The sequence below is a fragment of the Zootoca vivipara genome, chromosome 4 (genome assembly GCF_965207765.1).
Source record: "Zootoca vivipara chromosome 4, rZooViv2.hap1.1, whole genome shotgun sequence".
Taxonomy (NCBI): Eukaryota; Metazoa; Chordata; class Lepidosauria; order Squamata; family Lacertidae; genus Zootoca; species Zootoca vivipara.
Window position 1 is genome coordinate 40,764,758 of NC_142587.1, and position 27,583 is coordinate 40,792,340.

At 42.6% G+C, this 27,583-nt stretch overlaps 1 long non-coding RNA gene across 1 annotated transcript in view; it reads right to left on the bottom strand.

The window, feature by feature from the left end:
- Positions 1–306: 306 nt before the first annotated feature.
- LOC148685914 (uncharacterized) overlaps positions 307–27,583 on the bottom strand; it is a 170,435-nt gene continuing 143,158 nt past the window's right edge. Inside the window, exon 4 of the long non-coding RNA XR_015949769.1 lies at positions 307–675. This is a non-coding gene — a long non-coding RNA (uncharacterized LOC148685914). The remainder of the gene's footprint in view (positions 676–27,583) is intronic.

Below are 27,583 nucleotides of genomic sequence, written 5' to 3' on the forward strand. Positions count from 1 at the left end.
AGTGCTTAGACTCTGGGAGAATCACTCCATTTCACTTTTTTTTTTGGCTCACAAACAGAGCTGTTGTACACCTTGTGTACCTGGCTTGACAGTAGTATATGTGAAAAGGATCTTGGGATTGCACTCATTCACATGAATCAGCAGTTTCTTGTAGCTGTAAAAAGATGCAGTTTTCAAGACATGGGAAGTACTGTAATGGAACCACTTTATTCTGCATTAGCTAGACCTTATCTGGAGTCTTGTGTCTTGTGTCCAGTTCTGGCCACTGCACTTTAAGAAGGATGTGACAAAATTAGAACAGTTTTGGATGAGGAGGAGGAGGAGGACAAAGATGCTCAAGTATACTGAATATGCTTAGCCTTGAGGAAAATAAGAATGAGGGTGTGCATGAAAGCATCCTTCAAATACTTGAAATAATATCATACGAAAGAGGGCAAAGGCTTGATCTCTGTAGTCTAGGGCAAGATTTATTAGAATTACAGGAGGGTAGATTTCACTTGAAATTTAGGAGAAATTTTAGCGGTGCATAGTTCAACAATTACCTGAACAAAAGTGGACTTCTCCTTGGTGAGGTTCAGGAAGAGGCTGACATCTATCTGCTCAGGCTGTTCTTGCTTCAGGTTTCTTGCATCAAGCAGGAGGTTGGAATAAAGGGCCCCTACCAACACTGGGTTTCTGTGTAAGAAACACACACAATATAAACTGAAGATAAAATGCCAATAAAGTAATTTGTATTGTGCAGGATAAATAATATTGTTGCATGCCACCCCAGTCTGAGCCATGCAGGGGTTCCAGGCGCTTACCCGGGTTCGTGTTTCTTCAGAATGCAGTACAGCAGAGACTGTGGTGTCTTTATGATATATGGTTTATTTACATACACATAGGGACCCAGGTGGCACTGTGGGTTAAACCACAGAGTCTAGGGCTTGCTGATCAGAAGGTCGGCGGTTCGAATCCCTGCAATGGGGTGAGCTCCCGTTGCTCGGTCCCAGCTCCTGCCCACCTAGCAGTTCGAAAGTCAAAGTGCAAGTAGATAAATAGGGAAGTACTGGCGGGAAGGTAAACGGCGTTTCCGTGCGCTGCTCGCCAGAAGCAGCTTTTTCATGCTGGCCACATGACCCGGAAGCTGTCTGCGGACAAACGCTGGCTTCCTCAGCCTATAGAGTGAGATGAGCGTCGCAACCCCAGAGTTGGACACGACTGGACCTGATGGTCAGGGGCCCCTTTACCTTTTATATAACCTTAGCCTACAATGGAGGGGTTCACACACCCCAATAGGATCTTGCTTCCCTCATAAGCCACAGCCTTGGATTCAAACAGAAATCAAACAACACTCTGTCTCTCTCCGCTCCCAGCTTGCTGCTTTGATTCTAGCTCACACCACTCAAAATTCTCTACTCTCAACTCTGACTTTGTCCTTCTAACTATCCATGAAGTCAGGGAGGGAGCCCCACCCATTTGCTGTCTCTCACAGAGCCCCTTCATTTGTTCCCCTTAATGGCCCAGCAACTCACCAGGAAACTAGCTTGGCTATTCTACATACTGTACCTACCAAGTTGCTGTGGGAGAAATAAGGGACCGGACTGGAAGTAGAAGACCGGAAGTAGCGCTGCCACCATTTTGGAACTGGGCGGAGCATGCTCAGAAGCGACTTTTGATGCTGCTTTTCCCCAGTTCCAAAATGGCCGCCGTGCCAGAAGTCGCACTGCAGCCATTTTGGAACTGGGCAGAGCTGCATCAAAAGTTGCTTCTGAGCATGCTCCGCCCAGTTCCAAAATGGCCGTCGCACCAGAATAAACCGGGGGGAAACAAAAAAACCCGTTTTTCCAGCTGAGAACAGCTAGAAAAATGGGGGTTTCCCGGAGAATACGGGAGACTTGGCAGCTATGCTATTCTAAGAATTAGAAAGGGGGCCCAAGCATACCGTACAGCCTACGCCCTGTCCCAACTCATAACACTATTAACAGCCCCAAATACACACATGAACCCACTAAATTGTCACTTAGAAATGCATTGCATTGACCTTGTAAGATGTATATGAAGTAGCATGCCCCAAGGAAATGTATCTTCCTTTCTCCGAGCTTCTGTATTCATGTTCACATAGCATACCTATGTGGTTTCTGAGAGTGTATGAATAAATAAAATTATTCTTAAACTGAAAACAACTAAGCACCATGTTTCCTGTTAATAGAGTCAAATATTTGTGTGTACAATAAAATCCTGGGGAAAATACATACCAAGTGACATTTACCGCCACTGTACATGATGAGACTAAAATCTACTTATCAAATACTTGTAAGCAACTCTCGCCTCTAGCTTCTCGTTTCATTGTGTTCGTATCTTATTAAAAATTAAACTCAAGTTCCTCCTCCCTTCATTGTTATCCACCAAAGTGGAAGATGAGAGCCCATGGACTTGTAAAGATTTCCATCGTGATTCCACATTAAATGTGCATAAAGGACTCTCCTAAGAGAAAATGACGATTAGAGGAACATTCCTTTTAGGAGGAGGGAAAGGGCAAAAGAAAAACACTCCCTTTCCCTAAGCCCCCCACAGCGATAATGGTTCTTCGTACCTGGTTGTCACTTTGAAATTCATTATATTGACCTAAAGCTTCACGCATTGGAATGCTTTAAGAATAATTGACAGCAAGAGAAGATATAATCGCAAGGTATTGTCATCAGTGCCTCGGCAGCTCTTTCGCTTAAAAACACATTATGTAAATCTATGCAGTGCTCCAGTCATAAAATATTATGCACACATCGTGTGTGGAATAGAGACGGGGTTTCACAAAAACCTGTTTGAGAAACAGGCTACCAATTAATCCCCCCCCCCCGCCCTCCTACAGAACAGATATTCACTTGGCACATTTTTGGCACACTGTAGTCCTTTTAACATTTCAGAGTGGCTTCTCTCCCTTGACATTGTTACACAGTGTAGTTCTAAAGAAATATGCTATAACTACCACACACGGCGAGCATAACTAGAAATGGAGAGAAAAGAAAGAGATCCCCATTTCATTTGCTAATTTGTATTCTGCGTAAGACAAAAGAAAGAAAGAGGCAAGTGCCTGAGGGTGGGATGTGGGGGACCAAGGATGCTGCCCAAGGGTTTTCAACCATGTGGCAAGCATCCCTTGGGCAAAGGATGTGAAATACCTTAGCTGGGGTCCTATCAATTGAGAAAAGGCCCCTCGTGCCCTGGTGGTGGGGACTCCTACTAGAGTTTTTCAGTTATTTTTGTTGCATCCATGATTTATGGAAAATGGAAATTGGTTTCAGGGCTCCTTGCCTCACACCCTGAACAAAGAGATGAGAGCAGGAATTGGTAAAAGCAGTGCTTTTTTCTGGGGATACTCAAGGGTATGCTGTAACGCAGGCATCCCCAAACTGCGGCCCTCCAGATGTTTTGGCCTACAACTCCCATGATCCCTAGCTAACAGGACCAGTGGTCAGGGAAGATGGGAATTGTAGTCCAAAACATCTGGAGGGCCGAAGTCTGGGGATGCCTGCTGTAACGGCACCGTGGTTTTTTTTCTTCTAGAAGAAAAGCACTGGTTAAAAGGTTATGTTTATAGAAGCATAACAAGGAAGATCTTGAGACAATCTCACACAACATATGCAGACAGATAAAACCCACCAAGGCAAGCAGAAAAACTCCTGACTGCAGCTAAGGGCTGATCTCCATCACCCAAGGTGGCATGATGGGAGGAAACTATGCTCTTCCCATAAAGCGAAGCCAGGGGTGTGTGACTTGATCAGTGCCACCCCCCACATTGCTCAGTTCTCAGCAGGTGGCATATGCCAGGCCCTAAAAACACCAGATCAAGAGGTCCCACAAGCCAGTCAACAATAGGTCTGCACCCAGCATGCCTCAAGTGGTTGCCCATGCTCTAATTAAGTGGTACTCAAAGTGGCAGTCCATGGACTGGTGCTAGACTGGAAATCATTTCATACCCTCCAACATTTATCTGATGAAAATAGGGGCATCCCATTTCATGATGATAATTTTACTATTTATACCCCACACATCTTACTTGGTTGCCACAGCCACTCTGGGAAACTTCCAACGTATATAAAAATATAATAAAACATTAAACATTTTTTTTAAAAAAACATCCCTATACAGGATTGCCTTCAGACAGCTCGGGGGTCAAATAACTCCATCCCCTCCAACATTTCCCCAATGAAAATAGGGACAACCTAAGGTAAAGTGGAACATTCCAGGATCAAATCAGAAACTGGGACGGCTTCTCTAAATCAGGGACATCCCTGGAAAATAGGGACACTTGGACTATTTGCCATTGGCTTCCAGTCTGCAGTGACTCCACCACAGCTCAGGTTGGGTGTGACCAGATATGGTACATGTCCCTTGCACACGGGCAGTGTGTGTGTGTGTGTGGGGGGAATGCTGGTCCATCACATAAAATAGCTTGAGAAGCAGTGTCTTAAACCACTTACCTGCCAACACCATACAGCCAGATCAAAACCCAAACCCACCACAACCCAACTGAATTCAGAGAAGTATGGCACGGGGGGAGGGGGAGAGTATGCCCAGAGCCAATCAGAGTGGAGCAAAGAAAGTCTGCAGTGCTCAAGGGTGAGTTGCTGGGATGCTGAAGATGAAGAGTTCAGAGGCAACCTTTTAGAGACAACCCACTCCCCCAAGCCTATAGTACGATCTCAGTCATATGAGATCTCACCCCTGTTCCTCGAGAGGAAACTGCATAAGGCGTTCTGATTCATTTGGGTCTAATAAAGATACTCCCAGCTTGTGGCTGGGAGTGATAAAATATTGCAAGGAAGCTCAGCACCAAAACAAGAGAACTGAAATCTAAGGGTAAAGCAGAATGGGACACAAGTACAATCGCACTTCCAGCTCACGGCATAAGAACAATTCGTCAACAGCACTAGACTCTAATAAGAGGAAGAATTCTATAATATACCACACCCACCTGGCTGGGTTTACCCAACTACTCTGGGTGGCTTCCAGTATATATAAAAATGCAAGAAAACATCACACATTAAAAACTGCCCAATGCAGGGCTGCCTTCAGATGTCTTCTAAAAGTTGTGTAGTTCTTTATCCCCTTGACATCTGATGGAAGGGCATTCCACAGGAGGGCACCAATGAGGCCCTCTGCCTGGTTCCCTGTAACTTCACTTCTCACAGTGAGGGAACCGCCAGAAGACCCTCGGAGAAGGACTTCAGTGGGCTGAACTATGGGAGATGCTCCTTCAGGAATACTGGGCCAAGGGGATGCTCCTTCAGGTATACTGGGCCAAGGCCATTTAGGGCTTTAAAGGTCAGCATTGAACCTTTTAAGGTGCCACAAGACTCTCTATTGGTTTTTAAACCTACAGGTAATATTTGCCAGAGTGCATAAAGATGTCACCACTCAGTTTGTACATGCCTCTAATTTGTCACTGTTTATCCACATGGGCCTAGGCTGGCATTTCTGGCATGGGTCACCTTTTTACCATCTGCCCAATATGCAGATTCATTCAGACCACTGCAGCACATTGTTGGCTCTTGTGCTACAATTTTCAATGTCCAGATGTCCCTCATGTGTTCTCTGAAGCATGCCATTTGGGGCACTCCCAGCCTATCACCTTGGAATAATTTCCCATCAATTACAGACAGTGCTGTTTTAAATTTAAAATATGAGGCAGGTATGTAGTAACCTGGCTAGCAAGCTACCTTTCATTTACTTGCTGTTGGATGATGTCATTTGCTGTGGCTTTTGCAAATTCTTTCCATTTCTTATATATAAGAGTACCTGTACGCCTTTTCTTTTTCAAGTTGATGAAAAGTCAATTTTGTCATAATTTTCTCCAGGAGTGCTGTCAAATGTCCTGGATAATGTGTCGCCTGCTACCAGATCTTTCTCCTGTTTTATACTCCATATTGCTGAAGCTAGAAAGCAGAGTCTCTGGAAACTAAGAGAAATGCCTGCCAGCTCTCTTGTTATCAAAAGAAACCAGAGGTTTATGGGCAGTTCCTTTGACAACTGGCCTTTCATAGATGAAGACACAACATTTTAGTGCAGCAAAAAGTTAAAACAAAAACTTCTTTTTCTGAGCATGTTGGCAAGGGAAGGATAAATCGGTCCATTTTGGTTACTCCCACTTGCTCATTTATCAAATCTTAAATTTAGTTCATCGCATTTGTGCACCAGTGTGCATTTTTAAAGTGCTCACAAGAACATGCCAGTATTTTAGTGTGACTTTCTCCCAACGTACACATTTGGTTTGCAATTTTGCCTAATTTGCACACTTCCCCATAATATATTTGCACACATTTTGTGGGGTGGAGATGTGTATCACAAAATTAAGAAAAGTGTGAATTTTGAGGGATAACTGCATTTCAGTTCATGTATTGTTTCAGGAGTGCAAATTAGGCAAGTTTCCTCTTTCAATGTGGCACTTTCTATCTGCTTCCCCCTAGGGCACCTGTTGACATTTTGGTTTGTCTTTCATAAGATCATTTCAGTGCATTAAATGTTGTTGTTGTTATTAGTTGCGTCAAATTTTCAAATTCCTTGACCAAATTTTGTACCCCGTGTTCCCTGCAAGTTTTTCTTGAGTAAGATTCCCACAAAATTCAACATTCCTGAAAATCCTCATGGTATATTGAGATAACCTGTATTCTGCTAGCATCAATTTGCACACCATTTCCTGTTAAACATGTGACTTTTTCAACATGAAATGTGCACTTCCTTGAACCTTGGGATGAATCACAGCAAATCCTCTTGCTAATGTTTCTTGTATCTATATTAGATGAGACATCTTGGCACTTTCTCTGTGGTCCAATTGCTCACCATTTGTGGCACCTAGTGTGATGGCATGTGATGGGGCACATGCATGGCTAGTTCTGCTGTTTGGGGGCAGGATAAATCCAAGAGTCCTGTGGTCTTTACGATCAATGATTCCATGAAAAGCTATACCAAATGAATATTCATCACACAGATCTTCAAGCAGGTAGGAGATTTCTAAGAAAGGGGCTATAAATATACTCAGTTAGTCCAGTAGTGCATTTCCCATGGCTATGGCCTAGCCTTAGGTAAAGGTAAAGGGACCCCTGACCATTAGGTCCAGTCGTGACCGACTCTGGGGTTGCGCACTCATCTCACATTATTGGCCGAGGGAGCCGGCGTATAGCTTTCAGGTCATGTGGCCAGCATGACAAAACCGCTTCTTGCAAACCAGAGCAGCACATGGAAACGCCATTTACCTTCCCGCTGTAGCAGTTCCTATTTATCTACTTGCATTTTGACGTGCTTTTGAACTGCTAGGTTGGCAGGAGCTGGGACCAAGCAACGGGAGCTCACCCCGTCACAGGGATTCAAACCGCCGACCTTCTGATCAACAAGCCCTAGGCTCAGTAGTTTAACCCACAGCGCCACCTTATCCTGTACTTAATAGTATATCACAGTATAGGGCAAATCAGAGAAATGAGACTGCAGGCTTCCATCTGGAATAGAAAGCGCAACATCAGTCACACCATGAAACACCTAAGCCACAGTTTTTCATGGTATTATTTGCAGCTGGCTGCTTTCGAATTGCAGCTGAATGTTCTAAGGGAAGAAAAGGTATACTTCTCAGTTGAGAAGATGAGGAAAACGAAGTTAATTAATGTGTCATCCATCTGGAACTTCAAAAATTGTCTGGCCTGGGGAATATATCATGCACTGGCTCTTCCCATTTGCACTGCGGCACAATAACAGCCATGGATTGAAAGCCTTGACTAATCTTTAATAAATAGTCTGTACTTGATGTTATAATATTCAATAGTCTTTAGAGCAACCACCCAATTGCATCAACACAGACAAGCAGCTGTCCATCACCGGGAAATGGCAACACATTTTTCTTCTGATCCCTGAAAAGCAAAACCCCTCAAAAATGTAGCCTCAGAGCCTGTGTTTCAAAATGACATGTAGGGATTTTAAAGTCAACCAGGACTCTCCTTCAAATTCTTACTCAGCCCCAGAAAGGCAGCTAGGAAAGTCCACACCAGGCACCCCCATACTGCGGCCCTCCAGATGTTTTGGCCTACAACTCCCATGATCCCTAGCTAACAGGACCAGTGGTCAGGGAAGATGGGAATTGTAGTCCAAAACATCTGGAGGGCCGAAGTCTGGGGATGCCTGGTCCACACTATAAAGGTCACTGAAACAAAGAAAGGCGAGTCTAGGGTGCAGTCTTTTGAGAAGCCTGACAACCACTCCATTCTGATTGGACCCAATCAGATTGTCCACATGGGATAAACCACTCAAGGCATCCCCTAAAGCAGGCATAGGCAAACCTGGCCCTCCAGATGTTTTGGGACTACAATGCCCATCATTCCTGACCACTGGTCCTGTTAGCTAGGGATCATGGGAGTTGTAGTCCCAAAAAATCTGGAGGGCTGAGTTTGTCTATGCCTGCCCTAAAGGAAGTGGAGTGTGGCAAGCTCACCCCCATTCAAGAGAGGTAGCAACAACCCTGTCAAAAGTTCCTTAAGAACAAACCTGTTTTGAAATGAACTACGGTTTTTTTTTAATTAAAAGAAAGCTTTACTTAATCTGTATCACTGTATCACAGGCAAAGCCACGGTGGTTGGTCAGCAAACAAGACAGTCCCCCCCCCCAGGCAAGTCTCCCCCTGCCCTAACTGGAATAAAAGACTATTTTTGTTTTGAATCCGTCTCCCTCAAAAAGGAAGAAGAACAGGAAGAAGAAAAAGATGCTAGGAATGAAAAGGAAACTAGAAAACTGCCAGGAGATCTCTGATGTTTTGGATTCCACACATCTCCGCAGCCCCAAGAACTCAACTTACACTGCCAAATCCTCCATTGATTTAGTGATATTAATGTACACTTACTCAAATTACTTTAGTTGGTCTGTATTAATTTACCATTAAGGAGCCAGAGTTTAACAAAGAATGTGGAAAGCAAAATAATATATAATACGGGAAACACTTTCTCAGAGATAGTCACAGCTCTAGCCCTGTTGTGATTCATGTGAAAACTGAAAGCCTGCTATGATTCACAAGAAAATAGTATTCCTTTGGGGACACTGGTAACCAGTAATATTACAAAGCAAAACCCTTAATCAGGGACACTAGAGCATTTATAAGGAAAGGACCAGTCACTGAATGTGAGCTATTTTCTTTCCTGTTGAAACTTATGATATATTGAACTTCTTATTAAGAACCATAACATGAATTGTAAATTTAATCCGTGAACCTCTCTGGTCCTTCATATATTGCTGGATTCAAACTCCCAGTAGCCCTAGCTAGCCTGGTCAAAGATAGCTAAAGCCCAGCAACATCTGGTTTCCCCTCCTGTATCTACACTCTTCTTGGTCAATATGCACCTGAAATTGCAGTATAGTTGATGCATCTATTATTGGATCAGCACTTGATTTTAAGCCCAGAAACCATTTCTCTTTGTGGCTGATCCTGCCATGAAGAGTAGTGAAACAACATTTGAGGGCTATTAAGTGGAAACAGTTATTTCATTTCTTACAGTGTTATGGTGGGTGTTCTGTCATTATTTAATTTACATGGATCACCTGGTTAATAGGCCACTATGGTAGGTTGATGTTTCACAATGGGATCTTAGGGGGTTGGCATCCATCTGCCTCAGGAGACATTTGAAGAGTGTGTCTTTGTGAGGAAAGTCAAACCACTGGAGAGTTGCAGTTTCTGCTGTGGCTGCAGAGACGGATATGGGAGAGACATGTTTAATTGAAGCTAGGGCAGATGAAGGTATCTGGTTGTGCTGATGCAGGTATACCATGGAGTTTCTTCTTTCTGTGATCTTCCCATTGATCATTGCTGTGCATACGTGACCCGACTGAGTCTCTTCAGGCATTGTGGTCATCTGCAAGGAATTCCTATATAGCGGGGTTAATATTGCCAGTCTTCATGTCATTTTTGAAGACATCTTTGTGACACAGAGCTAGTCTGTCAACGGGCCTGGTGCCTGAAGCCAGCTCCCTTTAGAGCATGTACTTGGGGATCCTGCCATCTTCCATTCTGTGGACTTGACCAAGCCAGCGTAGAAGCCACTAAGACAGGAGTGCAAACATGCTGGGAATGTGGGTTTGGGACAGCACATCTTTGTTTGAGACTCTGTCCTGCCATGTGTTGCCCAAAATCTTCCTGACATGTGGAAGGCATTGCTGCGTTGCTCCTGATGGTTGTAAGTTGCCCACATCTATCTACCACAAAGCAGCATGTTCAACATGCAAGCCAGAACGCTATCGCAGGCTTGGGCAAAACGGTTGATAAGTCTCTATAACAGGCATCCCCAGACTTCGGCCCCCCAGAAGTTTTGGACTACAATTCCCATCTTCCCTGACCACTGGTCCTGCTAGCTAGGGATCACGGGAGTTGTAGGCCAAAACATCTGGAGGGCCGCAGTTTGGGGATGCCTGCTCTATAGAAACATTAGCTAATACTGTAGTAGGACTTCATTTCCTTTCCTCACAGTTGTTTGTGGTTCAGCTAATAGTAGGCCTCAATTTGTTTCCCTTGCTACAAAACAAAACTACTCAGCAAAAATTCTTGCTTTTACTATCAGAAACTTCAGAAGTTTGTTCACTGTACACACCTAGCAAGGCAAGATGACAGACCTTTTCTCTGGGCAGCGTGATGGTAACAAAGCTGATCGTTGTGGATCTAACATCTCTTTATGCAGTACAGTTATCTGAGAAATGAATGGAGTGTAAAAGCTATTTCTGAGCCGAAGATGTAGTTGTTTGTTCAAATATTTACATCACAGTACTTATTTATATTCATGTTAGATTTTTTTTTTGAGAAATGCAAGGAGTGAAGGATCAATGCAGGCATTTTCTGTTGCAAAGATCCATTCAAAAGACGGCAACTTGGAAAGGGGAGGATGGAATAGAAGAGGAAGCACACTCTTTCCTTTTTCTTTAGCTCTAAAAATTTACAGTTGCAATATATTTTAAGGAAACCAGCTAGTTTATTTTTAGCACTGGGCATATAGAAAATCCTCCATTTTAGCCTCTAGCTGTAATAAATTGGTTTGACATGGAATAAGATTGCGATCGCTGCATTTGAATACAGTAGTAGTCTGAAAAGCACATGACAATGTTTGACAAAAGTGAAAAAGCTTCTAGTAGCACACTTAAGTCAAAGGTACTATAAGGAAACTATAGCAACCAACTGAAGGTGAAGACGGACATAATAGATTACTGTATTAAAATAAAAGGTGGACACATAATTGGATATACATTTCACAGCAGCACATTTGGAATTTAACATAGTTTGACTCTGAAGAGAAACAAATAGGACTTTTTTCCAGTTGCAATAGCCAAATTGTCTTTAGATCTGAGTACAGGGGATTGGGGGGGGGCACAATCTACAGTAACTTGCATGTATTGAAGCCCTGGTGTTGAAAGTTACAAGGAGAAATCCAAACCCCTGGCCAACAGCAGTGGGGCTTAGTGGAATGATGCAGAGCCAGCTCAGGATGTTTTGCTGCTAGATGCAAAACACATCCTCCATTGTGTGCTCACCACCCACCCACCTTTGAACATTTGAAAGGCACCAGGTTGAGTAATGCTTCAACAGTCTAATCTGGAGGTTGGGAGTGAGGCTTTGCTAGTCCAAAGAGGATTGCAGTTGACTCACCAACATTAACTTACACCTGAGTAGCATGGGAATGACTGAGCAAAGAGCACTTTGTTAGCCCTTTAAAAACTACACTGCTCTGCTTTTTCCAGGTTATCAAGCTCTGCGGTCCTTATTACATAAAACATGACACCGTTACTGCAAATATCAGCATCTTCTTCCACTTCAAACAAGGAGCAACATAGCAGAGCTTTGTTCGCTGTTACAGAAGAAAATACAACATTGAAAAAATAAGCAGCTTCAGAAAACAGTTTGTCAAACATTGTCATGTGCTTTTCAGACTACTGCCACCTCATGAGAAGAGAAGACTCCCTGGAAAAGACCCTGATGTTGGGAAAGATTGAGGGCACTAGGAGAAGGGGACGACAGAGGACGAGATGGTTGGACAGTGTTCTCGAAGCTACGAACACGAATTTGATCAAACTGCGGGAGGCAGTGGAAGACAGGAGTGCCTGGCGTGCTATGGTCCATGGGGTCACGAAGAGTCGGACACGACTAAACGACAACAACTGTATTCAAATGCAGCGATCACAATCTTATTCCATGTCAAACCAATTTATTACAGCTGGAGGATAAAATGGAGGATTTTCTATATGCCCAGTGCTGAAAATAAACTAGCTGGTTTCTTTAAAATATATTGCAACTGTAATTTTTTAGAGCTAAAGAGACAAAAGTGCCTCTTAGCTCACTGGAATATGTTGTGGGATGGTACCTTTTGTCACAGCAAGCCCCAGAGACCCGAAAGCAGCTTTTCCATCAGTGGCCAAGATACATAGGCGTAAAGCAGGTGTAGAGAACATGTGGCTCCCAAGATGTTCCTGTTACAAAAATGCATATACTAATGTAAAGTGTGCATAAAGATGCATATATTAGTGAAAATAACACATTAAAATGCATTACGGTATATTGGGGAAAATATGTGTCAGAGGGCCTGGTATGGCTACTCTAGAGTAACGACTCCAGCATGGTCTTTTAAGGTTTTTATTAAGTGCTGATTATTTACAGTGTTCAGAGCAGTAAAAATGCATCCTTAAGGTGAGGTGTCTGAACTCCCGAATGGCGATTGGCGCGTTTTCTTCCAGCACCACAGCTTTGGCAGACCCAACCTCTTCCCCCTACGTTTGCGTCGCAATTCGGGAGTTGGGGGAATTGGCCTCCCCCCTGTGCGTCCAACTTCCTGTCCCACCTGCGGCCTGGGCTCCACAACCTTGCCTGAGCCTCGGACACCACTTCCTGACTCTCCGCTGGAGGCAGAGCTCTCCTTACTCTCTCCCGCGCTTGGGGATGGGCTGGAACTTAAGATGGGAGGGACTTCCCTGTATCCCTCGTCCCTCACAATATGCTTTGCAAAAATATATATGAGGCAAAACTGCAAATAATAATGTATATATTAGGAGGGATTTACATTGAAATGCTGGTGTATTTTTATGATGACTATATTTTTTAACAAGGTGGTGAAGTGCACCAGATTTTACATGGGTATATTTTCCTACTTTGGCCAGGGAAATTATTGACCCATTCATCCTTCATTACACATAAATATACCACACGAAATACATAAGTAATAATCAGACTGTTTCAGAGGAATAGCAAATTGCTGTATCCAATTATAGATGAAGCTTGTGTTGAATGACTGAGTTTTATTATTCACTAATGAGTTATAGAGATCTTCCAAGTTCTTATCAAATAAACATTCAAGGCACCCATTAAGACTAATGACAATGATAAGTGCAATTAATGAAAACGTGTGAAAATATGGGAAGAGGGGGCTAAAGAACAAGACTTTGATCCTAAATGCATTTACTTAGAAGTAAGTTTCATTGATCTTCAATATCAGTGAATTTATTCACACATAAATATGCTTTGGTTCAAAGTATAAGTGGAGCAGCAAACATTCTCTCAAAAGTTTAAGAAGGTTGGAATAGGCCACTGATCTACCCCCTAACTTACTTGAACATTCAGAAATAGTTCTTTATAGATCTATGGTGGATCAAATCACCACAAGCAACAATGCATGCATGATTTTCATAATTAAGACTATGCACAGTGTTTCAAGGATGCTGTAAAGTAAATCTCATTGCGCTAGAGAGGACTTCCAAGCAAACATGAATAGGACTGCATTGCACCAGTTGCAGAAATGTCTCACTAGGTAGGGCAGAGACAGTACACTTATCTTCCCAGTAAGTGGGTTGCTGCTGAGACAAGGTGGGATGTGGTGATGGGGAGTTCAGTGTGGCACAAAATTACCAGGAGAGCCAATCTGGCACTTCTGCATTTGCACTTTGTCAACCTTCCCACCGACTTGCCCTTTATCCCTTCCCTCCCAGTAAGCAACAGCAATCCACCTGTGGGAAACTAACATACTGGCTCCACCCATCCGCTTCTGACTAGTTTCGCAGATCAAACCTATCATTTTTACTCAGAGGCAAATCCCACTGTATTCAACAAAGCTTACTCTCAGTTAAATACCTATAGGATTGTAGCCCTTGACATTTCCATTTAGCCTATTCAAATTTCATTAAGGCCCTTTCTGAATTAGTATGTAGATTACAAGAATTGTAAGAATGATACAAATGTTCTGGGACTGATGAGAACAGCCATGAAATCATTCTAACATTCTTAAAGAACAACCCCATATGAATTACTAAGGTAGGATTCTTCAACAGGGCTAATTCATTTGAATTTTATATCCACAAGTGCCTACTTCTAACATCCATCCAAAGAGCAAAAAAGAGTGAATAATAACATCACTATGACAAATGAGCAGGGAGGGGGAATGCTTTCATTGTATTAGCATGTGAGTTGTGTCATCTTGAGGGAAATCAAGAACGAGGAAGAGTTTTCATCCCCATCACATTGGCCATGAATTTTATGTGTTCAGTAGGGTGACAGCCAATTCTTTATTGCCAAAAAAAGACGGCACAGACTTGCATAGTATTTGCATATAAAACTGTTAGGGGAGGGGGCCATAGCTCAGTGGTAGATCTTTGCCAGGTTCAATCCTTAGCAAGCCCAGATAGACCTGTGGAAATAATCCCAACTGAGCTGTTTCCTGTCAGAGTACGCAATACTTTGCTAGATGGACCATAAGGTAGCTTCATGTGTTCCACATGCTAATTTATATGTATAGATGCAAACTAAGGTCCTATTCACACCATACATTTAAAGGACTATGATACCACTTTAAACAGCTACAATTCCAGACCAGTTTGAAAACCAATTCTTATTCATAGGCAACTGGACAATGTAGCTCTGGGCAGGGAATAGGGATCGCCTGATAACTCTCAGCACCCTTAACAAACTACAGCTCCCAGAATTCTTTTGGGGAAGCCACAACTGTTTAAAGTGGTATGCAGAGTTGTCTAACTCTCACCACCCTCCACTGAGGTTAGCTGTCACCCCAGATTATGTCAGGACTCTCTTAAAAGGAGCACTGATTTTGAGAGACTTCAACTCTCTTTCCACTTCGATAAGTACCGGTACTTTGGGCTTTATTACACCTGCAGTAAGCTAACCTTGCACAGGCTCCAAATGACCTCAGTCAGCCATCTAGCAGGAAAACTAAGTTGAGTTATCTTTTGGAGCTAGGTAGCCCAAAGCAGCAGACAGAAATCTATTAACCTTTGCAAGGGAATCATTCTAGGTTGCATAGCATCAGTATTTGGGTGTGGGTGTTTTTTTTTAAACAGACCTTCCTGATTTCTTTCCAGCCTGCAGGGCAGAAAGTGTTTTTTAAACTCCAGCAATTGCACATCAAAATATTCTAGAAAGAACTGTGAGTACCTGTATTCTAGGTTCAAAAACAAAACAAAGCCCTTCAGTGTTTACTTTAAGACTGCATTCAAGCAGTACTTTCGCCCATTTCCCCAGTGTTTCCTTATCTGATTTTTTTTTCAATATTTATGTGATCTTTCACAGGCCATAAAAGCCAGTTTCGGAAATCGAGGGAAATCCATTGGGAATTTAACACTGGTTTCCTTGTTAATTGCTTCCAGGAAAAACCCATTTGCAATCTTGATAACCTGGAAAACCATGGGACAAAATTTGGGGCAGTATCCTGGCTGTCACGGTCTGGGTTAAGAGCAGTTGGAGTCCCAGATTGGTACTTCGGGACCGGGGTAGAAGTTGGGAAGCAGGAATCAGCAGTCCAGGGGTCAGGAAGCCAAGAGTTCAAGGGTCAGGAAACCAGGAGTCAGGAAGCCAAAGCACAGCTAGGTGGGTAGTGTGCTGCTGTGGCAATGAGCCACAGGGAAATGCTGGTCTTATATACCCCTCCCGGCCCTTGCCACCAGGTGCTCCGAGTCTTCTGTCGAGTCTCACCTGTGTGGCAACACTTTGCCCTTCCAGGCCAAACTCAGGAAGGCCCCAGTCCTTCGAGGCCCTACCAGTCACAGGACCTGGCTCCTGCACACACTCCTGACACTGGCATACAATTCTTTCTCACCATTTTCATGGGAGAATGGAAATGCACATGTGTATGAAGGACGCAGGGTGATGACATGTCCAATGACATCTGTTTAGCTGCACTATGCCCGCTGGTGCAAATTAAATTTAGTATGTCATTGTGGTATAGTGATAAAAAATCCACTGTTTCATAAGGTAACAGGCAATGTAGTGTAAAAGGGATGCTAGAGACAGGGACACAATCACTATCATTATAACCAGGAAAACTTCCACAATAATCCCCACGTTGGAATGCACCCTTTTACAAATTCACTCAATCACCAGAACATGGGAAATGTACATTAAGGCACCTGATCTAACACCATATAAGCAACAAAGACACACCCCGTTTGCTGTGCCCCCTTTTCACGGCTGCATTTAAAAGAGATGGGAGATTCATTGTAACTGAACACAATACGTGTAACTGTAGAATGCCCTAACTTAATGCAAAAATGTTTGTATTGGGCAAAAACTGCATTTGAATGTATGCCTTGGGAGACATTTGCAATTAGATGCTGATGTATTTTCATGTAGAGAACTGAATTTAAGACTTTGAAAAATTAGAAACTGAAACTGACAACTGACAGATTTTCCTATCCTTAGTCACATGATCTGGTAAATCCTCAAGCTTACACTTGTCGGTGTCTGCAAGTTTTAGAAGGCACATTGTTAACAAATTATAACAGAGCTTTTGCTCCCATCCTTTATAGCCTTTGCTAGGCCCTTTAAATCTTTGTGCATTTTATATTAAAGCTTTGCACCTGACAGATGCTAGAGATGGAAAGTAGAGGAAATATTGTGCTAGCAACTAAAAGACCGCCCCTACTTCTTCATCTGACTGTGAGTTGCTGATACTAAAATAGAAAAGTGCTGAAATATTCAGACGTGTAACCAAAAAAATACTTCACACCTTGTTACAAAAGGCACTATCTATTTCACTTTAATCTGGTAAAACTAAAGAGCAGTAAAAGCGCTTTAAAACTCTCTCTTGCTTATGTATCCTAATCTCAATATGACCAATAACTCACAACCATTTCCATATCCATATCGATATCTATATGATACCAAGATATGCAAGCAGGTGGTCCCAGACTCCCAAAGCTCTAATTTTTAATTGGAACTCCATTTGACTGCTGTAGTTCCAGGACTTCTATCTGAGCATTAATCTTCTGATTTCAGAAGTGGCAATTTCCAACTAATGATGGTGGGTTTTTTTTTATGCCCTTACACTGATTTATGCAAACGGCAACAGAGGTTTTAGAAATAGTCTAAATTAGCTTCAAACTGATTTCAGTGCAGCAATTCAATTACATTAAGTCAAAAGGGGGTTCAAAAATGATGCATAATCATCAAAGCACAGGTTTCACGAGGCTCCCTTAAGTGACAAAACAATCAGCAATGGCAAATCCATCATCTCTTCCTACAATGACACAGCCCAGCTTTTGTAAAGTTTGATGGAAGCAATGAATATTTTGGGGGGAAATGCCAGGAGTCTTTGACTGGTCGCACCCAGGAACCACCTCCTATAGAACACAGGAAGTTACCCATGGGCAGAAAGACCTAGCTGCATTTAAAGCTGGTAATATGTAAATAGCCAAAGATGCTCCCCAGTCCACTAGGGTATGCAGAAAAAGACTGGTGAAGTTATTTTTAGCACATGAGATGGAAAATCCCACAAATGCATCACCTCTCCCTAGTAAGAACAAGCAATACAATAAGAATAAATTAGATGACTTAACAATTTGTTGCCCTTTCACAATATGCAGATTTCTTCTTCTAAGGAATTGTTGACAACTCTGACTCCATCTTTGACACAACTATTAAATGTGCAGGAGACTTCTCCTCAACACCACATGCTGGAATCCACAGGAAGGGAGAGTATTGTTGCACTCATATCCTGCTTGTAGACTTCCCACAGGCATCCGGTTGGCCATTGTGAGAACAGGATGTTTGACTAAATGGGCCATTGGCCTGATGCAGCAGGCTCTTCTCATGTTCTTTATTTTTCTTCTTGTCACCCTCTCAGTGTTGCACACAGAATGTTTATTTCAGCTCAGCAGGCTTTTGCTAGCAATGAACCTGATCAAATGAGAGGATCTGAGTTCACAACAGACCTTTTTTTTCTCTTCCCAAAAGAAAAAGAATATCAGGGAAAAATTGTTCCCTTCTATTTGGGGATGACAGACTGTTCTCTTAAACTGAAAAGGTTGTTAGACATTACCAAGACACAGGCCATCCCTTTTGATTGTAGCGCAGATGAAATATCTTCAGCTGCAGAGAAATGGCTAACAGTCTAAGGATTGGTGAAATCCCCGAGGTGGGAAACTCAGCGGGAAGAAAACCACAGGAAGAAAAATCCAACGTTGGAAGAAAATTGAATGAGTTTCTTAGATGGAAAAGCAGCCAGCACACAATCACTTAGTAGAAGGGAATGTTTTCAGGAGCATTTGAGATTAAGCAGTGTCAGGTCACATTACCCTTTACATCTTGCTAAAGAATCTTTGGAAGGCAGTTCATAGGGTTTCATTAATTTTTCTTACCCAAGTTGGAAATGGTGTAAATGTTGCTGACAACAGAAAAAAATGGCTGCTCTTTGTAATTAAGGCATTGGTCCTCCATTTAGAGGCGTTGATTTATTTCTTGGTTCTGCCACAACTGTGGTGTCAATAAATCTCTGCCTCAGTTGCTTCCCTGAGATATGAAGATAAACTCATTAGGTGTTTTCTAAAAGGCTATATGGGCTATATGCACATAAGGAAGGACAGAACACACCTGAGATTGGAGAGCGACCTGTAATGCAGAGTAATATATTCTTTACTGGGATTGAAGTAATTTGTAAAATATTGTACCAATGCTGTATTGCCTGAATACACCCAATAAAACCTGTTGAAGTAGGCTATTGATTCTTTATCCTATGGGCTACTAATGCTTCCAGGCCATTGTACCTTATCAAACATCTGCATTAGCTGTCCCGGACAACATCAGTTCAAGCCAGGTATAGGGATCCTTTGGTCATCCAGATGTTGCTGAACGACCCAGCAAGCATGGCTAATGGCCAGGGATAATGGAAATTGTAATTCAGCAACATCTGGAGGGCCGAAGATTTCCTGCACCTGGTTTAAGCACACAACTGAGTTTCCTGGTTTTTGTTGTAGGATTCCATACATACTCTGCAGGAAGCACTCGGACAACCAGTCTTTGTTCCAAAGTTTTTTTCTTCGTTTTTTTTGCATCAGGGATTCCAGTGGAACACAGATGTCCAAAGGGGTTTCAGCAAGTGATGGTCTTGAATGACGGTCTTTTTTTAATTGAGTGGAGTTTGTGACAGCAGATGGCACCAAGCTTGGAATGCATCACATGATGGGTCTATTCAGAAAATCTCATTCCATTCAATGAGGGAGGAGTGCATGAAGAGAGATGTGCTTGAATTTAGTCACATAAAGCTGCACAGAAGAAGCTCATCCACATCTGAGTGCCTGTCTGCAATCACTGCCACAGCAGCAGAAACAGACATCAACTGAAGTCCAGCTACAGCATTGTAAGGGGAAGTGAAACTTCCTTTGCAAAGTTATGCATGAAAATGCTGCACTTGCTATTTTCTTGCTACATTGACACTTTGCTCTCTTGAGGAACGAAAGTTGTGCTAAATGAGTCTCTCGTACATCCCTTCCCCACAAAAGTAGCATGGCATGTTTCAGATTCCTCGCTAATAACAAGGAAAGAACACTTATGCAATATTCTTATATTGTCTGGCATTATTTTCCAACAATTACATTTCATCGCACCCTTCTTTCTCCTCATTATCTCTTCATTTGTTTTGCACAGTTATGAAATAATGTGTAAGTGAAATGTCTATGAAGCAATGAGAAAAACAAGTATAAGAAAATGATTTTCTATTTAATAAGTTCTGATTACAAGGAATGAGAAAAACACAAATCCAACCCTAATACCAGAATTTACACTGTGTGAATTAATTGCCTACTATTCCCTTAAATGCACTCAGTTCAGTTCAGTCCAGCCTCCAGGCTCCTCTTCTGACCACTGTAAAAACAAGCTAGTAGAAGCCCTGTGCAGGCCTGAATTAGGAGCCCTGGTGGGGAGCCGTGAATAAATTTAATGAAATAAATAAATCCAAAGAATTCCAAAGGAACCAGTGAGAATTTCCATATTCCTAGAAAATTATCTAAGGAGGCTTTTCACATGTTTCTGGTAGGTCCCAATAGTTTGTCAGTATTTGACAAAGTCTTAACTGTTAAGATTTTTATCCTCATCCATTAGAGGGAGAAGAGTGAGGAGAACTTATGCTGACCCAAACTCAAGATTGGGCCCAGAGACAGATGAGCAACCAATGGCCCTCTGGATATTTTTTAGACTTATGATGTCATAAAATACACGACAGGGAGGTATCCTATCAATTCCCCCCTCCCCATATTTTTTTTTTTGGCAATGTGTTTCCAGGCTAAAGTTGATACAATGACCTCAGAATTGAAAAACTGAAAAACATCATGTATATTAAGGACCCTTCTGTGTCACTGACATCACCAGCAACTGGAGAAGAAAAGCATGTTTTTTCTTACATAATTGTAAAGGAGATAATAATAATTTCTGCAGGGCCACCTCAAACTGGGGTTGAGATTTTAATTGACGGGAGCATAGCCTTCCATTGATTTGGAAGAATTTGATTATCCAGCTCCTTGTTCCAGTCTGCACACATGGGTGTTGTATAACATTTAGTTCTATCCACAAGTCAACAGTTAAAAACTATAGTTGGCTTGAGTAGTGTTTGGAAGTAGACCTGCTAATTAATATGAGGAGGGGGCAGTTTAGAAGCACTGCAGGCAGCATGACCAAATTAAGGGTTGTATCCAACAAAGTAATCCTGTTAGCTTGAGGACTTCTAATGCAGAGATTTTCAACCTTTTAGAGTCCACAGCTCGCTTGACCAACTACATTTTTCTGTGGCAACCCTGTGGGGCTCAAGAACCCAGTTATAATGTGACTCCTTTCTTGCAGAGCTGGCAGGCTCTCATGCTTTTTCAAACACCCTCCCTTGTGGAGTATCCCTCAGCCTCCTCTCTTCTCCTTGGGAGTCCTCTGGGCAGTGAGAATATTTCTTTCATACTTCAACTCTATTGTAGCAGCGAACTGGGGATTCCGTGGATCTAATTTTAGAACAGACATCCCAAACAAAGCCTCATGAAATAATCATATTATGAACTGCACGGGTGGCTTCCTGTTCCATACCTTAACCTACAACTCTCCATGAAGTCTTCCTTCGTCCTCACATTATATGTGACTGTCTTAGGTACTCCTTTAATAGGCTTCAATAAAATGTAGACTAGGGAGGAGGGAGAAATTTGATTCGGTTTCCATTTACAAGTGAAGCTGTCAAATTATCACTTAAGAAAGTACTGAAACACAGGCATCTTCTGAAATTTTCACTTACTTGATTTTGTGGTGCAGTTCTGCAACCAAACCATGTTTTAAAAAGTGCATATATTAGGGGAAAGTATGCATAATATATTAGTAAAAATAATATACAAAACACCTTTTCATAAAGATTTTTTAAAAAATAAATCCCACAGATTGTAGAACTGTGCAGAACGGAATTTAAGACCGGAAAAAAAATCAGGAATGAAAATAACCAAAATGCATCCATTCCTACTGTAGCATAATACTTTGCTCTGACAGCATAAATTGTGAGGATCTATGCTAGTCCTACTGAGAGTAAACCTTTTGAAGTTAATATACATTACTCACTTAGGTTCATTAACTTCAGTGGACCTACTATGAGTGGGACTTAATTGAATACAACCCTGAGACCCCCCTGCTCCAGCATAGAGAAAGAAGTGAATGGCGGGGGGGGGAGAGAGAGAGAGAAAGCTGTGCCCCTGGCACCCCTTAATTTTAGCAATGCAGATGTCAGGGTCTGCTGCAAGTGCTTGTCTATGTGGAACAAGTGCTGTGAGTCAACAAAACCCCACAGCATATCGTCTGTTTTAGAGAGTGAAATCACGACATTGTACACAATAAAAACATATGGAAAATATGGGTATATATACAGAAAAATATAATTCAGTTCCACTGAAAACTGCCTCCTCTCTAGTATACTGCAGTGTTAATTGTTGCCTGTCTTCTTTGCCCCTCAGGATGCTGCCTCCATTTAGAAAACAGACGGCAAACAGATGGAGAGCTGCTGGAGTTGAACCCGCACACAGATAAATAACGGATACAGACTTTACGAAAGCACAAAGGTGAGTGACCTATGCATTTGCCACAATTCTGTTAAAAATGCGTAAATGAATGTTACATGTAAAGGGTAAACACACTAACTTGGACTGAATTGGAATTTATAATTAATCCTTGGGTTCCATTGACTTCAAAAATGTAACATGGTTGTTGGTGACACTTCTTGCAAATGGGGTGCATAGCTCTTTACTTTTTTGCTCTCTTTTTTCATGGATGAAGGAATGGAGTTGTTGTATGAAGCCACAGTTATAAGGCATGGGTAGGCAAACTAAGGCCAGGAGGCTGGATCTGGATCAATCGCCTTGTCAATCCGGCCTGCGGACGGTCCGGGAATCAGTATGTTTTTACCTGAGTAGAATGTGTCCTTTTATTTAAAATGCATCTCTGGGTTATTTGTGGGGCATAGGAATTCTTCCCAAAATATAGTCTGGTCTGAGGGACAGTGGACCAGCCCCCTGCTGAAAAAGTTTGCTGACCCCTGGTGATAAGGCATCTCTGCTGCTCACCACAATGAATGACAGAATTAGACTCCTAGCTCTTGTGTCTCTCCATTTATGTCATCTCATTTTTAAAAGAACTGCACCCTATAGATTAAAAAAAGTGATAAAGAGAGGTTGTGGATGAATAAAGGTAAAGGTAAAGGTAAAGGTAAAGGGACCCCTGACCATTAGGTCCAGTTGTGGACGCTCTGGGGTTGCGGCGCTCATCTCGCTCTATAGGCCGAGGGAGCCAGCGTACAGCTTCCAGGTCATGTGGCCAGCATGACAAAGCCACTTCTGGCAAACCAGAGCAGCGCATGGAAATGCCGTTTACCTTCCCACCAGAACGGTACCTATTTATCTACTTGCACTTTGACGTGCTTTCAAACTGCTAGGTGGGCAGGAGCTGGGACCGAGCAATGGGAGCTCACCCCGTCGCGGGGATTCAAACCGCCGACCTTCTGATTGGCAAGCCCTAGGCTCAGTGGTTTAACCCACAGTGCCACCCGCGTCCCTTGTGGATGAATAGAGGTTGTGAATTCCAAGCTTGATCTAATTGCATGGTTGGGATAAAAGGCAGATGTGGGAGAAATATGCCTGTTATAGGAGCTAGATGTACCACAGGGTACTGCAGCAGACAGAAATATGAATATATTCAGAAAGAAACTAGCCTAGGTGTCACAGAAGGGTGTTGGCTACTCCCGAGTAAGCACTCCACACATCCTCTGGATTTTCAGAGTTTTATTGTGCATGCTATATACAGTGGTGAGATGTCTCAAATCATGTCTGCTCTGCATGGGGCAGAAGCCCGCAATGGCGTCTCATGGGCTTTGACCCCCCTTTTAAGACTGGGCATCCAAACGCCCCTCCTCCTTGCTCTATGGGTCCTCTGTGGTCCCAAACCAGGCTCCTGATGCGCCGTTCTACCTCCTCCCTCCTTTCCAGCCCCTGCTGAAGCTAGCTCCTCCCCTGCTTCCCTGCTACCTCCCCTGCTTCCCTGGACCCTTCTTTACCACTTCCTGTTCCTGGTTTTCCCTCCCAGACTTGCTGCTCTCGCTGCTGCTCTCCCAGCTGGTAGAAGTAAGCAGAGTAGGCTGCTCTCTGCAAGCCCTCTCTCTTACACTAGGTGAACTGAAAAATTAACAGTTTTTGTTTTTGTTTCAATAGCAAATAAGAGCAAGTATGATGCCATTATATAAATAGATGAGGTAGCCACATATAAGTTCCACATAAAATTCACCACATATAGGTCTGGCCACCCTATCTCACAAAATAAAAAACCAGAGTTGGAAAATGTATGCCTTTTATTTAAAATATTTATACACCACTTTGCATTGCGCAAATTCCGGGGTGGCTCAGAATAAAACACCGTAAGTCTGTACAAAAAAAACTTGCTACCTCCATCTCCATTGCCCTTCGCACACCCAAGGGCAGTTGTCTCACAGCAGACAAGGCTCCTATCCCCATGGGGTGTGTGATTTTGAACCCTGAGTACATGAAACCTTCCAACAGCAGACAGTCACTCTTGAACATGCAACGTGATGGGAATTTGTGTGTGTGCGTGCAACTAGTAATCTCAATCATAGTCTCCCCTAACTGCATGTTAATTTGGGCCCCATTGTATCTGATACACTGTTCATATATTCCTTCTAAGCTAGAACCAGATGTCCTGCTCCCTTTTTCTTCTACACAGCAGGATGTGGGAGGAAGTTGTGATTGGGCTAGTGTGCCATTTGGCTCTTGTGGGCTGCTGGTGAATTGGCAGACAACAGGTGCCAGCTACAGCCTCTTCGCAAACATTTACCGTATTCTTTTTTGCTTTTGTAGTCATTGCATAATCTTTCTTCTCTTCTTTGGCGATCACTCGTAGCCGAGTAAGATTGTCTTCCATGAACACAGTTTTAAAAGTGAGTCCGTAAGTGACTGCGGAGGCCAATTCTGGATCCACATGTCCTTCCATAGTGGAGACATAGATTTCCAGACGGGAGTTGATCGTGGTGAGGGTTTGCCAAGCATGCCTTCCTCTTAGCACGCTTCTCCCTTTCATCCTGAGTTTGAGTGCGGTTGCCCAGGCAGTCGACATAAAGGTTTGATCACTCCAGTGAAATTCATGTATGAAATATCCACTCACGCTCCAGCAGCTTCCCAAATTGTCATTGTGATCATACAATAATGACCAAGAAGTTGCAGGACGGAGGGATCCACCATGTTCTGCATATTGTCATTGACAGGGATCTTTATTATTAAGGTAAGGGGAGAAGCAGGCACAGCCAGTGAGACTGGGGACAAGTCCTATGTGTGGATCCCCGTCTTTCTACATGTTTTTGCCCTTGGGTGTCTAGGTTGAGTGCCTGAAAGGGCTAATCAATCTTTTATTTTAAACAAGGGCTGTTGAAGTGGGAAATGAGGCCAGCAGCAATTCCACACATGACTTGCCTGCAAGCTGCTTTTCAAACCTATGAAACGATATGTATTATTATTATCATTATTATTATGCATATTTATTTAATTTACAGGTGTGCATCTCATGTTTCCACTGAAAAATTCTTTCAGCAGCTTATAACAGATTGCAAATAAAACAAACAAACCACTCACACAATATTAGCGAAACCCAACAGCCCTCAGATCAGCATGGTGTTTTCCAAAGTCCAACAGTGCCAGCCAGCATAGCTAAGAGTTGGGGATGGTGGGAGTTTCAGTTCAAATTATTTGAAGGGCTCCATATTGATTTTCTTTTCTTTTTTTAAATATATTTTATTAATTTTCCAATTAAAACCAATTATATCACATTCATTATTTCAAATTATACACATATATATATCAATCAAACCGAATGTTATGCCAAATCGTCTAAAGAATTTTTTATTTGGGTTCCCATGCTTCAAGAAATTGGGGATTCCTCGCAACCGTCCACTGCCGTCTTTTTTCTAAAGTTCAAATCGTCCTCCAAGTTCATAATAATCCAGATCTTCCCCTTACAGTCACATAGATGTTTTCCACTTTCAACCGATTGTTTCCCAGCTGCTGAGATAAATATCAAACGAGGTTTCACAAATGTTCTTTCTCCTGTGTGGGTTAATCAGTCCAGCCTCCCCATAAATCTTCTTAGTCTGGAGCTCCCTGTTGCGTCGAAGCAGCGCCATCTTAAAAAGCTCAAATCACTTTCGTTTTCTCTCATAGCCATGAAGATTAACGATCTTTATAAAATTTACAGCTTTTCCAGGCAGAAGACCCAAACATCAAACCATAAACTCTTGGTAAATTAATGGATCTCCTTGCCCTATAGCTGAACTTAGCTTCAGGTCGCTGCTCCAATTCAAAGTGCGTCACAGCTCATAAATCCTCCGAACGCGTCCAGGACTCCTTCCGTCCGACTGGGGGGGGGGGCTTTTCTCATCGGCAACTCCACATCTTTAAAAAATATGCTCAGTAACAACAGTTTATAAAGTTCAACTCACACAGTCTTTTGCTTCTCTTTCACTCCAAACAAGCCAGGACATCGCGTCTGGGAAGGTACGAAGTAACTCATATGAAGAAAAATAAAACTCCATTCCCTTATCGCTCCGTCCCCATCAATCCTTCTTCCAGATGATATACAGCCTTTAACTCCTCTCCCTCAGCAGCATAGATTTCTCAGCAGTAAACAGCGCTTCTTCCCCTCCTTCTGAAGTATGTCCATAGATTTAAGCCTAATTATCTTCTTTAACCATGGAAATCCCCGCCATGCAGATTAGCGTCCGGGAGTCCTGGCCCTCGTAAGTGCTTTTCAGCCCAAGCTCCCCCCACTCCATAAACAGTTGGAGTGGGTCTGGGGGCATCGCGGGCCAGCGGCCCCTCTCCGTAACCCCCGGAGAGGGTAGGGGGTTGCCATTTACTCCCCTAGCAACCGCCAAATTCCTTACGAAGGTCAGAGGGATGGAAAACAGGTCCGCCATTCCTGCCGGCGGAAACCGGAACCGCTCCATATTGATTTTCTATGTCTTTAGACCTTCTGGCTTAAAACATTTCTGAAGCTCATAAACGGAAAAAGTGGAAACAAACTCCACATAGGAAGCCCTCCAAGCTGCTATCTGAGAATTCTTATAAAACAAAGGTATGTTTATCTACAGCTCTTGCTTCTCAAGTGTCATTTCAAGGTTTAATCTATTGAGCCATGAGGACAATGTTTTCCTTTATGTGCTTTGTTTTAAAGTTACAAAAGAAGGAAAGCTCATCACTTTCTTTTTGGATCTGAAGGGTAAACAGCACATTTTGGGGGGGGGATATTAAGAGTTAGCCTCAAATAAATCTGAATCCACACAGCTACTGCCCACACCATCTTTTTACTGCCGAGTGATAACAATGCCTAGCGTTTCATGACTGGCCCATCTCCTGAGACATAGCCAGTGCTGCTGCTTTGGCATAACTACATGAGAACAGGGATAGGCAAGAATTTCATTTGGTTCATACTTTCAAAGTGAAACTGATCTAATTTGCACCTCCCAGACTGACACAGGGATCACAATTTAATTATCTTTCAGATTTCACACTTCTCTGAATTTGACAAGTTTTTGGCTGAACAAAAGGTACCCAAAAGCAATAAATAACTTTAGAAATGTTTGTTGTTGTTGTTTAGTCTTTTAGTCATGTCCGACTCTTCGTGACCCCATGGACCATAGCATAGAAATGTTTATATGGAGATAAAAATGGAGTCAAATAAGTAGTTTGTGATCAAATATGTATTTAAATATGTGTTTAAATATGGATTTTTGTATTTTTTTTGTATTTTGTA